Source organism: Cornus florida, unplaced genomic scaffold, assembly GCF_030987335.1.
Source record: "Cornus florida cultivar Cherokee Brave unplaced genomic scaffold, ASM3098733v1 CherokeeBrave_3.0.0_Hap2_Chr10, whole genome shotgun sequence".
NCBI classification, from domain to species: Eukaryota; Viridiplantae; Streptophyta; class Magnoliopsida; order Cornales; family Cornaceae; genus Cornus; species Cornus florida.
The window spans coordinates 58,358,441-58,372,047 of NW_026775580.1; the positions used below are offsets into that span (position 1 = coordinate 58,358,441).

The window sequence follows — 13,607 nt, forward strand, 5'->3', positions numbered from 1 at the left end:
GGAAGTAGGAAAAAAGCTTAAGCACGGCTCTATATTGGGGCGGCTGACTTTAAGCGGCTTAGCTGTTTTATTTTTTAGTTTTTTTGCGAGTAAAGTGCAAAAGTAATCTTTATTATATACAGAACGTGCATCATTTCCAATGTAATAAAGAGATGAACCTTGGCTGAGTTATGGTGTCTGTCGACAATTTTTTGACAATCAAGTCATCCAAATTTTGAAGTAAAATTAAAAATTTAATGTACTAATTGTCTCTTACTTATTTGATCAGTGAGATGTCATATTTATAATAATATGTTACTGTTATAATTTAAATCACATAAAGCGGGAGTAGGAATTAAAGTGAAAGCGTGAGAGCATCAAAGTTAAAAAATATTTGAGAGCAGAAACGCTTTGAGAGTGTTTGTACATGTACTTGTATGTACTTATTCCGCTTAATGCATTATTATTTTAATTTATTAAATACTATTTTTAATATAATATATTTAAAAGTAATGAGATGTTTGCAAATTATTATTTTTATTAATTAAAATTACAAAACAGTATTTATAATTTTTTATTGTGTTCTTTAGATCTCAAACATCTAGCAGCCCAGTAGAAGTTTCTATTGGATCTTTGCAAAAGGGTTTTGGTTTCAATTCCATTCCATGCACTAACTATCCCTTTTTAGTCATTATTTGAGCCAAACAGCACCCGCATAAAGGCAATTTGCGAATTCAATCGAACTCAAATGAATTCTAGATTTGAATTCGTAAACTCTAGAAATTGAGTTCATGAATTTATTGCGAATTTGTTCCCAATTCATATCTCGCAGAACTCTTATAAGCGAATTATGTGATTTAGATTATACTAACTTGTTGGGATACGAGGAAGTTTGAGTAGACATTCGAAAAGACCCTTTCTTCTTAAGTTTGAATTGTTGTTACTTGCTTGTTATGTCGGCCTTTACAAATACCCAAAATTCTTCCAAATTATGAGTACATCTAACATTATATGAGCTTCTACGAAATTAATAATATATATATTTTTAAAATATAGTAATATAATACATATATTTTTCAAAGTGTAATACCTTTTATAGTAATATAATATATATTCACAAATGCCATGAAAGAAAAAAAAAAAAAAATCATTGGTGGATTGAAAGTTGTTTTTTCTTTCTTTCTTTCTTTGACTCACTCATATATTATTCTAACATTGATCTTTCTTAATTTTTTATTTTATTTTTCTTGACAACTCTTAAAGAATTTATTTATTTATATAAAATTTGCTCTTATCATGAATTAGGCTCACCCAAGTCGACTGGCCGACTAAACCCCTTAATTAATTAATTTCATCCTCTGCTCGCTATTGTGAAACAGCAGCTGTCCCCAGAAAATCTTTGAAAGCAGTTTTGGAAGGGAACCCCAAGCCCTAGAATCCTCCAATTCAAATCACACACAGTCACACACAAACAATAAACAAATCCATTTGATTACGTGCTAATCTTGTGGACTCCTTCTTCCAATTATATATACTACTCGTGTTCTATTCCAGATGTTTCCCTCTCTCTCCATACCCTTTGCCTTCTAGATACCTCTGCGAAACATGCATCGATCACTTTCTCTCTCCTCATTTTCTCTCTCACTTTCTATCCTATTTTTCTCTGAATTGTTCGGTTTTGTATCATCGTTCAAGACAATGATTCTTGTAAATCACGTTTTACCAAACGCATTTTGATTTTGTAATGCACATGTTCATGCTTGTATTGAACATGTCGCCATTAGAAAATTTCACCGTGGAGTTGTCTCTGTTTGGTTCTCGAGAAAAAGAGGTGAATGAAAAACGATTCGTTTTCGAAGCTGGATTCATTGTTTATGTACTTAACGCGTCGTTTCAGTTTGTGTTTGTAAAATAAAATGCAAGTTGCTGGAATCGTTAAATGTCGTAGTTCACTTTTTGACATTTTGTTCTTTGTTTTTGGAATATTTGTAGATCGATAATGAAGGAAGAATGGATCTTGATGCTACGCGTATGTGCCATTGATACTCAGGTTCGGATTTTGAGTCTCATTATGCTTATGCTTTATTTTTATGGAAAAGCTAAGAGTATGATATATACAGCTCGCCTTTAACTTTGATGTGATGACTTTAATGATTAAACTTCATCCTATTGAATTACACTTACCTCTGATCACTGTGTCATGAAGTGTTAGACTTTAACTGATTAAACTTTATCATTACTATAGCTGTTAGTTTGAATCAACTGCCATTTCATAAGATCTGTAGTTTTATACTTTTATACTGTAGTAATCTTTTATATGGTCGGGGAATTAATGAGACTTGAGTTTGTAAGCTTAATCCAAGCTTGCTTCTTCATTTAAGGTTAATACAAGCTTGCCTCTTCCTATAAGGTTAAGGCCAAGGTTGCCTCTTCCTTATGACCATCACGGAAAAATATGTACGGACAAACAATATATTTCTCAAAAAAAAAAAATATTTTTTTATTGCATGTGGTGGTCATTAAGGACAATAACCTATACAAATTTATGTATTTATATTTATTCATGTAAATATGCATAAATCATACATACTAAAGCTGTAAAGCATGTCTCTTCATATGTAAAATATTTAATTTTGATTTTACCTAGTGGAATGCTTTTTATGCTTTCTAAAAATCTGTAGCATCAAAATCCTCACTATCTGAAACTTCTTTTATTTTTTGGGCTTTTCTTTTGCCCCTTGATTCTTTTATTATTTTTACACTTAGCATTTGTTGTTTTTATTTTTATTTTTTATATTTATGATGTATTTCATATATTTGATGTCATATATTGGTCCTTTTCCTAAAATTACGAGTTGGGCTGAATTTGTTGCTTAAATCATGAATTTTATACTTTTTTATTTTTTTAATATTCATTCTTACCTTTTAGTTTTATAACTCTCATTAATAAAAAGTGAATAACTTTCCAAGCATTTGATTCTATAATTATCATTAATAAGAAGGATATAACTCGATGTTTAATTATTCCTTTTACTTTCTTGTGTTAGTGTGATACTTTTGTAAGCAGTAAAAGTTGTCATATTGTCAATGGTGGACCTATTAAAGGGTTTTTTTTTTTTTTTTTGGGAGAGGGGGTGTGGGGGTTGACTTTTTAAAAGCCCTAAAAATGTCACATTTCTATAAATAATTGCTTGAAACATGAAAAATAATTAGTGTGTGCCCCATCCGAAATTTTGTAAAACCTTAAAAATATGGCCTTTATATAATAGTGTGCTTTAGAGCATAAAATAAAAATATACATGTGGTCCCCCTTAAATTTTTCTCATGCCATAAGGTGTTGGGTTAAGTTTCGAAATGAGCACAACCCTCGTGTTTAGGATCCATTGTTGAGTTTGGAACTTGAACAGACTGTGGACAATAAGCCCAAGGAAGGTGAGTACGGCGTCAAGTCATCATGCCGCTTATGGCCTGGGTGACACGTGTTGTCTTATTCAAAGAGAAAAATATCAAATATTTGGGTTTTCTCTTTATATATTATATGGATGATTCGATCCACAAGGACCATGAATGGAAATTGTTTGATCTTTTTTTTTTTTTTTTTTGGTATTGTATTGTTTGATCCTCGTTCTCAGAGGAAGAGTCGAAATGTAATCAACTTGAATTCAAGACCATTTGTAAAACCCTAATATCATGGCCTTCCTATAAATAGTGAGCTTGAAACATTCAAAAAAAGGTTAACATGTGTCCTTTTTAGTAGCTGACCGGGTCATTGTCGTGTGGTAATGGAGGTTACGTAATGGTATCAGTTATTGCGGCATGAGATTGTTTCGAACTCTCAAATCTTGATAAAAGTGAACCGATCCACAACTTATAACTCTAGAATTCAATAAAAGTATGTTTTTAATGATTTTATTGAGTATGTAAAGGTGATTTTATACGAGTAGTGACCTACAAATTAGTTTTTAAAGTGTTCTGATTTCTAATTTCACTAATTATATTGTCACAAAAAATATATTTATTGTTGGAGTTGATAGACTTTATATTGTTTGTTACGGACAATACTGTAATTTTGCTTCATTAATATAAACAGGAGAGGTGGTGTAAAAACCTAAACCATTAGATTCTCCTCTCAATCTGTCTCTCATTTCTGCTTCTCTTCTTCTCCTTTATAATCCTAAAATGCACTGTTATACACTTATCAGAAAAAAAAAATACACTGCTATATACTTTAACTTGGTATCGGAGTAGTAAATCGAAGACAATAAATCATCCAACTAGAGTTACAGAAGATCAGAAGGGGTTGACAGCAGCATATAAAAGAAGAAACACATCACCTAAATTTTCTGGTAATTATGGTGGTGGTTTTGATTCATTTTACAGCTGTTTGAGCTTTGTTTTGATTTTTTGAAACTTTTTATGATTGGTTCGGGGCATAAGAAAGACGGGCTATTATCTGGATCGTGGTGGACCTCCATATGTCTTCTCATCAGCTTTGAGTGTTACAATCTCGCCCCTTCAGTTGCATTTTTGGGTCCACCCATCTTTGGCAAAGTTGCAATTACCTTTTTCCTACGTCAAGCATGTGTCTGTCTTAAAATGTGAAGCTTGTAAGTTGGGCTAGAACCACCATAGTTCCAATCCTAGTCATTGTCATTGTTGTCAGATTGAGTCCTTTGATGTAATCTACAACAACATCTGCGGTCCTTCTCGAACCACCATTTGGATCTTGGTGGACCTCCATATGCCCACACTTCTCAACAGAATGGTGTTGTTGAATGAAAGCATTGCTATCTAGTGGATGTTGCTCGTACCTTATTGTTTTATATGTAGGTACCAAAACAATTTTGGACTAATGCAGTTCTTACTACTTGTCATCTCATTAATTGTATGCCCTCTGTTGTTGTCAATAATTATTCTCCCTTTTATCTTTTATATCTTGGTCTCTTTCCAGCTCACAGTGCTCACTCACCGTGTATTTGGTTTTGTAGCTTTTGTTCATATATTAGATGTTGCTTGTGACAAATTGTCCCTTTGTGCTCATAAGTGTATTTACCTTGGGTACTCCTATACTCAGAAGGGGTAGCGTTATTATAGTTCTAAGCCTCAACGATATTATGACCTTTTTTTGAGTCCACTGCTTTCATTTCATCGTTTGGTTATAATTTGTCTCTGGATCTTATAATTACTTATGAAGGGGAGCCTTCCTACTCTTCTCCTACTCTCCTATGCCATTAGCTCCATCTTCTCATCCCCCCTTGCCGATGCCATCATCTCCACCTTCTAATCTTCCCTTGCAGGTTTACCAACCATCAAGATCTCGACGTTGTTTCTTATAGTCCGGAAATGACATCTTTTCCATCAGGGGTTCATGTTCCTCTATCATGCACTTTTGTTACTAATGATCTACCACTTGTGTTACGTCGAGGTAAACATACTTGTACTCGACATCTTATTGCTAATTTTGTGTCCTATGATCATGTTTCCTCCTTGCAGTCTTTTGCTTTTACCTTATCCTTTATCTCTATTCCCTCATTTTATAAGTAGGCTTTGTTTATGTTTGGATGGAGACACGCTATGGACGAGGAAATAAGTGTCCTTCACAAGAATCAGACCTAAGAGCTTACTGTTCTCGATTCTAGAAAATGAACTGTTGGCTCCTGTTGAGTTTACACTAATAAGTATCTACCTGATGGTTTTGTTGAGTGCCTTAAGGCACATTTGGTTGCTAAAGGGTATACGCAGACCTATGGGGTTGATTACTTAGAGACTTCTTCTGTCACATGTCTTAACTCTGTATGGGTTTTTCTTTCGGTGGATTCTTGACTTTTATATCAGCTTGTTATAAAGAATGTGTTAAGAGAGAGAGAGAGAGAGAGAGAGAGTATATGAAAACATATATACTATTGAGTAAGTAATACAATAATACAATGGTGTTTATATAGGAGAATCTACAGGAGTAGGTGAGTGGAGAGCAAGTAAACCCTATACATGGTAAAGCTATATATTTGGTAACACGATGAATTGGTGTTACATGTGTAAGTGTAATGGAGAGTCGGTTGGCCATCTTCTTTTGCATTGTCTAGTAGCGGTTGAATGTTGGAATCTCTTGTTAGGCTTATTTGGAGTTTACTGGGTCATGCCTAGATCTACGAGAGGTCTGATAGACACCTGGAGAGGGGGTTGGGTGGGAGCACAGGCTCGAGGGTTTTGGAGGATGGCATCCCTGTGTCTTTTGTGGTGTCTGTGGAGGTAGTGGAATAGAAGATCATGTGAAGGAGAGGAATCTTCGGTCATTGTTCTCAAATCTTCAGTTATTAGCTCTTTTTTTTTTTTGGGGTTCGGGTACACTATGTTCCTTTGTTGAGGAGACTATTAAGCTTTTGGCTTCCCTGGGGCCTTAGGGTACCCAGATTTTTTGTGGTCTTATAGGGACGTGTTTTCCTTTTGAACGCTTTTAATGAATTGCTTATTTATCAAAAAAAAAAAAAAAAATGTTATATATGGTAACGAGGGGTAGGTGAAGGCGGCTACAGAATACAAAAAACCCTAGTATACAATGTAATCTAAGTGTTCACGTGTGACAAGTCATACAATACTGTACAACACTCCCCCTCAAGCTGGAGAGTAAATTTAAATAACTCCTGGCTTGCTACATATAGAATCAATAGAGTTTTTGGGAAGTGCCTTAGTGAAGATGTCTGCCAGAAGGAACAAAAGGTGTAACAATCTCATTCAAGTTAACTTTAGCTCGAATGAAATGACAATCTACTTCAATGTGTTTAGTCCTCTTATGGTAGACTGGATTGCTAACAATATGAATAGCTGCTTGATTGTCACAATGGAGAGAAATTGGGTACTGGACTGAAATCCCAAGTTCCTGTAAAAAAGTCTTCAATCAAGTAAGTTCACAAGCATTGTGCGTCATGCACGATACTTTGCTTCAGCACTGGAACGAGCCACAACTGATTTTTTCTTACTCCTCCAAGTTATTAGATTTCCTCCTATGAAGGTGCAGTAAGCCGTGGTGGATCGTCGATCAGAAGGAGAACTGCCTAATCTGCATCTGTGTATCCCTCAATCCGAAGATGTCCAGAAGATCGATAAAGTAGACCACGCCCCGGAGCACCCTTGAGATACTTCAAGATGAGTACAATTGCCTCTATGTGAGGTACTCGCTCACAACACTGATTGCATAGGAGATGTCTGGACGAGTGATTGAGAGGTAAATAAGTTTACCTACAAGTCTCTGATACATCTCTGGATCATCGAGTGGGTCACTATCATCCACCTTAAGTTTTACATTAGTCTCCATGGGTGTAGCTATAGGTTTTGAACCAAGATATCCAGTATTCGGTAAGAGATCAAGAGTATACTTCCGCTGAGAGAGGCTAATGCCTTGCTTTGACCGAGTCGCCTCAATTCGTAGAAAATACTGAAGTTTGCCCAAATCCTTAGTAAGGAAGCTAGAACTTAAGTGATGGATTAAAACTTGTATCCCATCTCTGTCACCGCCGGTGATAACGATATCATCTACATACACTACAAGAATCACAATACCACGTTTCGTTTTCTTAAAAAAAAAAGAGCGATCAGCCTAACTTCTGGTCATACCATAAGTTACCACTGCTTTACTGAACTTATTAAACTATGCACGAGGGGACTGTTTGAGGCCATAGATAGACTTTTTGAGATGACACACACACTCCCCCTTAGACTCAAACCCAGGTGCTAGGTTGAGCTATATAAACTGTCTCAGGAAGGTCACTGCGCAAAAAGGAATTTTTAACATCAAGTTGATGAAGTGACCAGTCTAGATTAGCTGCAAGAGAGATTATCACACGAACAGAATTCAGTTTGGCCACAGGAGAGAACATTCTGTATAATGGAGGCCATAAGTTTGAGTGTAGCCTTTAACAACAAGTCAAGCTTTGAGATGGTCAACAGTACCATCAGACTTCTGCTTAACAGTGAAAACCCAACGACAACTAACAATGAGCAGGCTTAGGAGCAAGGTCCTAAGTATGATTCAATTTTAAAGCATTTAGTTCTTCTTCCATGGCTTTCCTCCACCTTGGATGAGAAAGTGCCTTCCTGTAGGACTTAAGAAGTGCAATAGAGGATAACGACAAAGAAAAAACTTGAAAGGAGGAGGACAATTTATTATATGATACAAAATTGGAGATAGGGTAATTGGTACAAGATCTTTTACCTTTCTGAACAGTAATAGGTTGATTAAGATCAAAGTCCAGATAGATATAAGAATCTCTAGGCGTTGAAGAGACTGGTGGAAGTGGTGAGGCTGGGTTTATTACTTCAGTCGTTGGAACATGATTAACTACTCTTTTCCGGCGACGAGCATAGAGTTGGTGGGATGTTAGAATAAAAAACTGGAGTTGGAAGAACAGACTCTTGAAGAACAGAGTCCTCTAAAAGACTGCCTTCGTGGGAATAATAAGGAACATCGTCAAAGCAAGTTACATCTGCACACACATTGTTTACGAAGAGTTGGACTATTAACATTTTTATCCCTTTTGAGTACAAGAATAACCTAAGAAAATACATTTGTGGGCACGAGGATCAAGTTTGTCTCGCCCTGGGCTTAGATTATGAACAAAACAGACACACTCAAACACCTTGGGAGGAATTTAAAAGAATTTTTTGTTAGAAAACATCATTTGGAAGGGTGATTTTCCTTGAAGGACCGTAGAAGGCATGCTGTTTAAAGGATAAGTAGCAACCAGAACTGCATTTGCCCAAAAATGTTTTGGAACATGCATTTGAATTATTAAGGCACGAGCGATGGCTAGGAGTGGTCCATTCTTCCGTTCAGCAATTCCATTTTGTTGAGAGGCATCAACACAAGATGTTTGATGTATAATGCCCCTCGATTGAAGAAACTTTTGAAAAATATTAACATTATATTCAAGGTCAATGTCAGTTCTAAGAACAAGTAATTTTGCATCAAACTGATTTTGAATTTCAGCATAAAAGGATTGAAAAACAGAGAATACTTGAGATCTATCTTTAAGAATATAAATCAAAGTTAAATGTGAATAATCATCAATATAACGAGCACCAAATAAACCAGTAGTACGAGCTTGCCCCAAACATTCGAATGTACTAACTCAAAAGGTTTCAAACACTTATTATCAAAACGAGACTTAAAAGTAGCCCGACGATGTTTACTAAGTTTGCAAGTACAATTAAACTTAGAAAAATCAACTAAAGAAGGGACCAAGGCGATACTATTTGAAGAGGGATGTCCAAGGCGGCAATGCCCACTGGTAAGCTGAAGAAGAGGTGGAATGTAGAGTTATTGGAGCAATAGTTGGCTGGTAGTAGTGAAGACTATCCTTCTCAAACCCCCACCAATCGTCTTTTTCGTCTTGAGATCCTGAAAGACACAACAGGAAGGAGAAAAAATAACTGAGCAATTTAAATCTGATATGATTTTGCGAATTGACAATAAATACAATGAAAATTGAGGGATATATAAAACTGATGAAATAGTGAGACCTGAAGTGCGGAAGGTACCAATTCCATGAACAGGTAATTTGGCACCATTCGCTATAATAATAACCAATGGTGAGAAAACATGAGAAATATCAGAAAGAAGAGATGGGTTACCTGTTATGTGATCAGATGCCCTTGAATCAATGATCCAAGGTGCAAAAGATGAAGCATGGAGACAAGTATTAACTAAAGTTACAATAGTAGCGGTGGAGGAGGGCTGATTTGCATGCTCATACTTTACTAGAGAATCATACTCGGCTTTGGAGAGAACGACTTGTTCATTCGCAGGAGTGGGAGTAGTTTCCTCTTGAACCGAAGCTTGGTTAGCCCAAGTTGGCTTTCCACGAAGAGCCAATAGAAGTTAACAAAGTGATTGTTTCGACCATAATACCGCGGTCTGGATTGGAAAGACCTCTGCCCCCTCGTCCTCCACCGAAAGTATCATGTCGCTCAGTAGGAACAACAAGAGTAGAGTGGTTGTCCTTAATCACGAGGGCATGTGTAGATCCTCTTCGAACTCGAGTAGAAGTCTTACTAGCTGTGGGTATCTCCTTGCTTGCTAACTGATCGGAGTGAGTTTGGGTTTAAGTCCAGATAAACATTTTGCCTCCCGAAACTCCTACCTGTGCTGTTTTTGTTGTTTTACGTCTATAGTCAATATGGTTGGTTGACGTTCAATTCTTCCCACATACCATTCAATTTCGAGTAATAATCTTTAACAGATTAAAAATATCGTGGTACAATTGATAAATATGAGAAATATTCTTCTTTGAAGAATAAATGTCCCCAAGATTTTGCCAGATATCTTTGGCAGATTCTAGGAATGACACGTTGTTGAAGATCTCAGGTTCCAAGCTATTCCATAACCAAGTCATAATCTGAGTATCTTCTTTTTTCCAAGCCTCAATAATCTCTTCATTACTGGTGGGTTTGGTTGATTTAAGATAGGACAGTTTTCCTCGAGCCCATAAGAACACCTCTACGGCTTGAGACCATTGAAGGTAGTTCGAGCCTTTTAGTTTGGTGCTAGACCCTAGAAGATGAGATTCCTTGGTATTCACAACAAGAGCTGCCGAACAAATGAGATATAGTAGCGAGAGGGAGCCGGGATAAGAGAACCAGAATCAAGCCGAGTGAAATTATTGAGAGAGCCGATGAGAGATTGCTAAGAGAAAGCCGGGATGGAATCAAGATCGGAGTCTGAATAAGACTGTAAAAAAAAAAAATTATTAAAGAGGGATCGATTTCCGCTCTGATACCATGTTGAAAAGAGAGAGAGAATATATAAAAACGTATATATTATTGAGTAAGTAATACAATAATACAATAGTGTTTATATAGGAGAAACTACTGGAGTAAGTGAGTGGAGAACAATAGAACCCTATACATTGTAATGCTATATATGGTAAGGAGGGGTAGCTGAAAACGGCTACAAAATACAGAAAACCCTAGTATACAATGTAACCTAACTATACACGTGTGACAACTCAGTACAACATAATGCATTTCTTCATTGCAATCTACAGGAGGAAGTTTACATGGATTAACCACCTAGTTATGTTGTTGTTGTTAGTGAGCACTTAGTTTGTCGACTGCGAAAGGCTTTCCATCGCATAAAGCAGTCTCCCTGTGCCTGGTTTGATAGATTCAACATTGTGGTGATAGATTTTGGCTTTCAGCATTACACTTTTGATCATTTTGTCTTTGTTTATTTCTCTTCTCCTAGTACCATTGTCTTTATTGTTTATGTTGATAATATTTATCATCTATAGGAGTGATTTTGTAGGCATTGTGAATGACATTTAGGTCATCAATTCCATACTAAGGACTTGGTTGTACTTTATTATTTACTTGGCATTGAAGTTGCTCGGTCTCGCCAAGGCATCTCACTTTCTCAAAGGAAATGTGTTCTCGATCTTTTGTCTGAGATTGGTCTCTTAGGCGCTTGATCGCCTGACACTCTTATGGATTCCATAGTCAAACTTAATGGTGAACAGGGGGAGTTGTTTGCTGATGTTGGTTGATATCGACACGTAGTTGGGAAATTGATTTATCTTACTGGTACTCGTCCCGACATTACTTATGATGTTGGTGTGGTTAATCAGTAAATACACTCCTCGTCACCCTCACTTTGGGGTTGTGTTGTATTCTGGGTTATCTGAAGGGGACTTCTGGAGATGGACTGCTCTCCCTATACGTGGCAGTATTTATGCTCCGTTTGGCTGGAGGGATGGAAGGGAGAGGGGGAGGAATGGATGAGGCATCCCTTGGGGAGGGAAAGCGTCTTTTTCACTTTTTGTTTGGTTGAACGGAAGGGATCGTAGAAAGGATGGATTGGGTGACACTTTTTTTTTTTGGTTTGGTTGGAAGGAAGGGAATGCGAGTTTTCATATATTTTTACCAATATACCCTTATAATAGGTATAAGAGAATTTCATTAGGGTTTAATAAGTGATTTTGTAAGTAATTAAAGGTTAAAATTGGTATTTGTAGCGTAATTTTTTTTGCTTTCCCTCATCTTTTCCATCCAATTTTGGATGGATAACAAACTTTCCATAAGCATAGGCTAGGAGGGATGCTTAATCCCTCCTTGCTTCCTCCTCCTTTTCCCTTCCTTCCAACCAAACAAGGGAAGGTTCTTCTATCCCTCCTAGCTTCCATCCTTCCTCAATCCTTCCTTCCAACCAAATATAGCATTAGTGATGCTGACTAGCTGGCAATTGCTCTGAGAGGTGATCTACATTTGGTTATTGCACCTTTGTTGGTGTTAATCTTGTTACTTGGCTTAGTAAAAAAGCAGTATGTCATTGTTCGTTCTAGTGCGGAGGTTGAATATCATGCTATAGCTAACACTGACTCTGATATGTTGTGGGTTCGCTATCTTCTTCAGGAGATGGGTATTGATGTTCCTACTCCTGCTAGCAATATGTTTTTTCACGAGCGTACCGAGCATATAGAGGTTGATTATTGTTGAAATATCTGTATTATTATTATTTTTATTAACTGTTTTTAGCCTTTTATTAGGTGTTTTATGTAAGATCCCCGTAATCGTGGGATCACGTAGATTTTGGCATATTTCCTGTTTTTCTTTGATTTGGTTTCCTTTATTTGTACTATATTCTTGTATATAAATGTAGCTATTGGCTCTCGGTTTGAGTAAGCCAAAACCCAAGACTTCTTTTTGGTATCAGAGCAAAACAAAAGCCTTCGCCTCCCCATCTTTCTCCCCAATGCCGCCACCTTCTCTCTCACTCTCTCCATTTCCCCTCACCTCCGGTAGACCTTCATCTCCTCTTAGCCCTTGCGCCGGACCCGTCGGTAACCCTCTGTTTTTGACTCCTTTTTTAGGAGAATTCCCTTAGGTTTTTTATGACCTAAGGATTCTTCTAGTGTTTTTTTCTTTGTGGGCTGTACGTGTTTGTTCGGCAACATATTTGGAGGAGAGCGCCGATTTTTCCGGCCTTGTTTTTTTCTCTTTCCTTCTGCTTTGACGTGTGGACTAATCTTATTTTGATACTATGATTGATTCTAGTAGCCAAAAGGAAACTTTATCCTCGGTCCAGCATTCTTTATCTTCGGCACATCATACTTCGGCGCAACGGGTTACTAGTGTGCTCTTAAATTGGTGCAACTTCGTATCTTGGTCCCGTTCTCTTCAACTCTATATTGGAGGGAAAGGGAAAAGTGGTTAGCTTTTGGGTCTAGTCAAGGAACTGGAAAAGACAGATACTAAATTTATTGAATGGGATATGGATAGGTGCACCATTCTGGGTTGGATCTTCAACTCAATGGAGGAGTGTATCTATAACTTGTTCATGTTTCACACTTCCGTTTTTCGTCTGTGGCAAGCCCTTAACAAGATGTACCCACTCTCGCAATGACACTCGTATCTTTGAACTCTATCAGGAGATTGCTCATGCATCTTAGGAGACACTCAAGCTGTCAGTATCAGAGTATTTTAAGTACCTCCAGTCTAGGTGGGAAGAATTAGCACAATATGAACCTCTCTCCGATTTCTCTGAGAAGAAGCTGCGACTCTTTTGGCTAAGAGATTGACCGCCAGCATACCTACCAATCTTTGATGGGTTTACGATCTGAGTATGATGCTCTTAGAAC

General features: G+C 37.0%; 1 long non-coding RNA gene across 3 annotated transcripts in view; it reads left to right on the plus strand.

Moving 5' to 3' along the window:
- The first annotated feature begins 1,156 nt into the window (after window positions 1-1,156).
- The window catches only part of LOC132278845 (uncharacterized), a 30,089-nt gene continuing 17,638 nt past the window's right edge, over window positions 1,157-13,607 (plus strand). The window contains exons 1-2 of one of the 3 annotated variants that reach the window (XR_009471144.1): window positions 1,157-1,810; window positions 1,972-2,029. This is a non-coding gene — a long non-coding RNA (uncharacterized LOC132278845). The remainder of the gene's footprint in view (window positions 1,811-1,971; window positions 2,030-13,607) is intronic. The other 2 variants (XR_009471146.1, XR_009471145.1) reach the window with 2 other exon arrangements.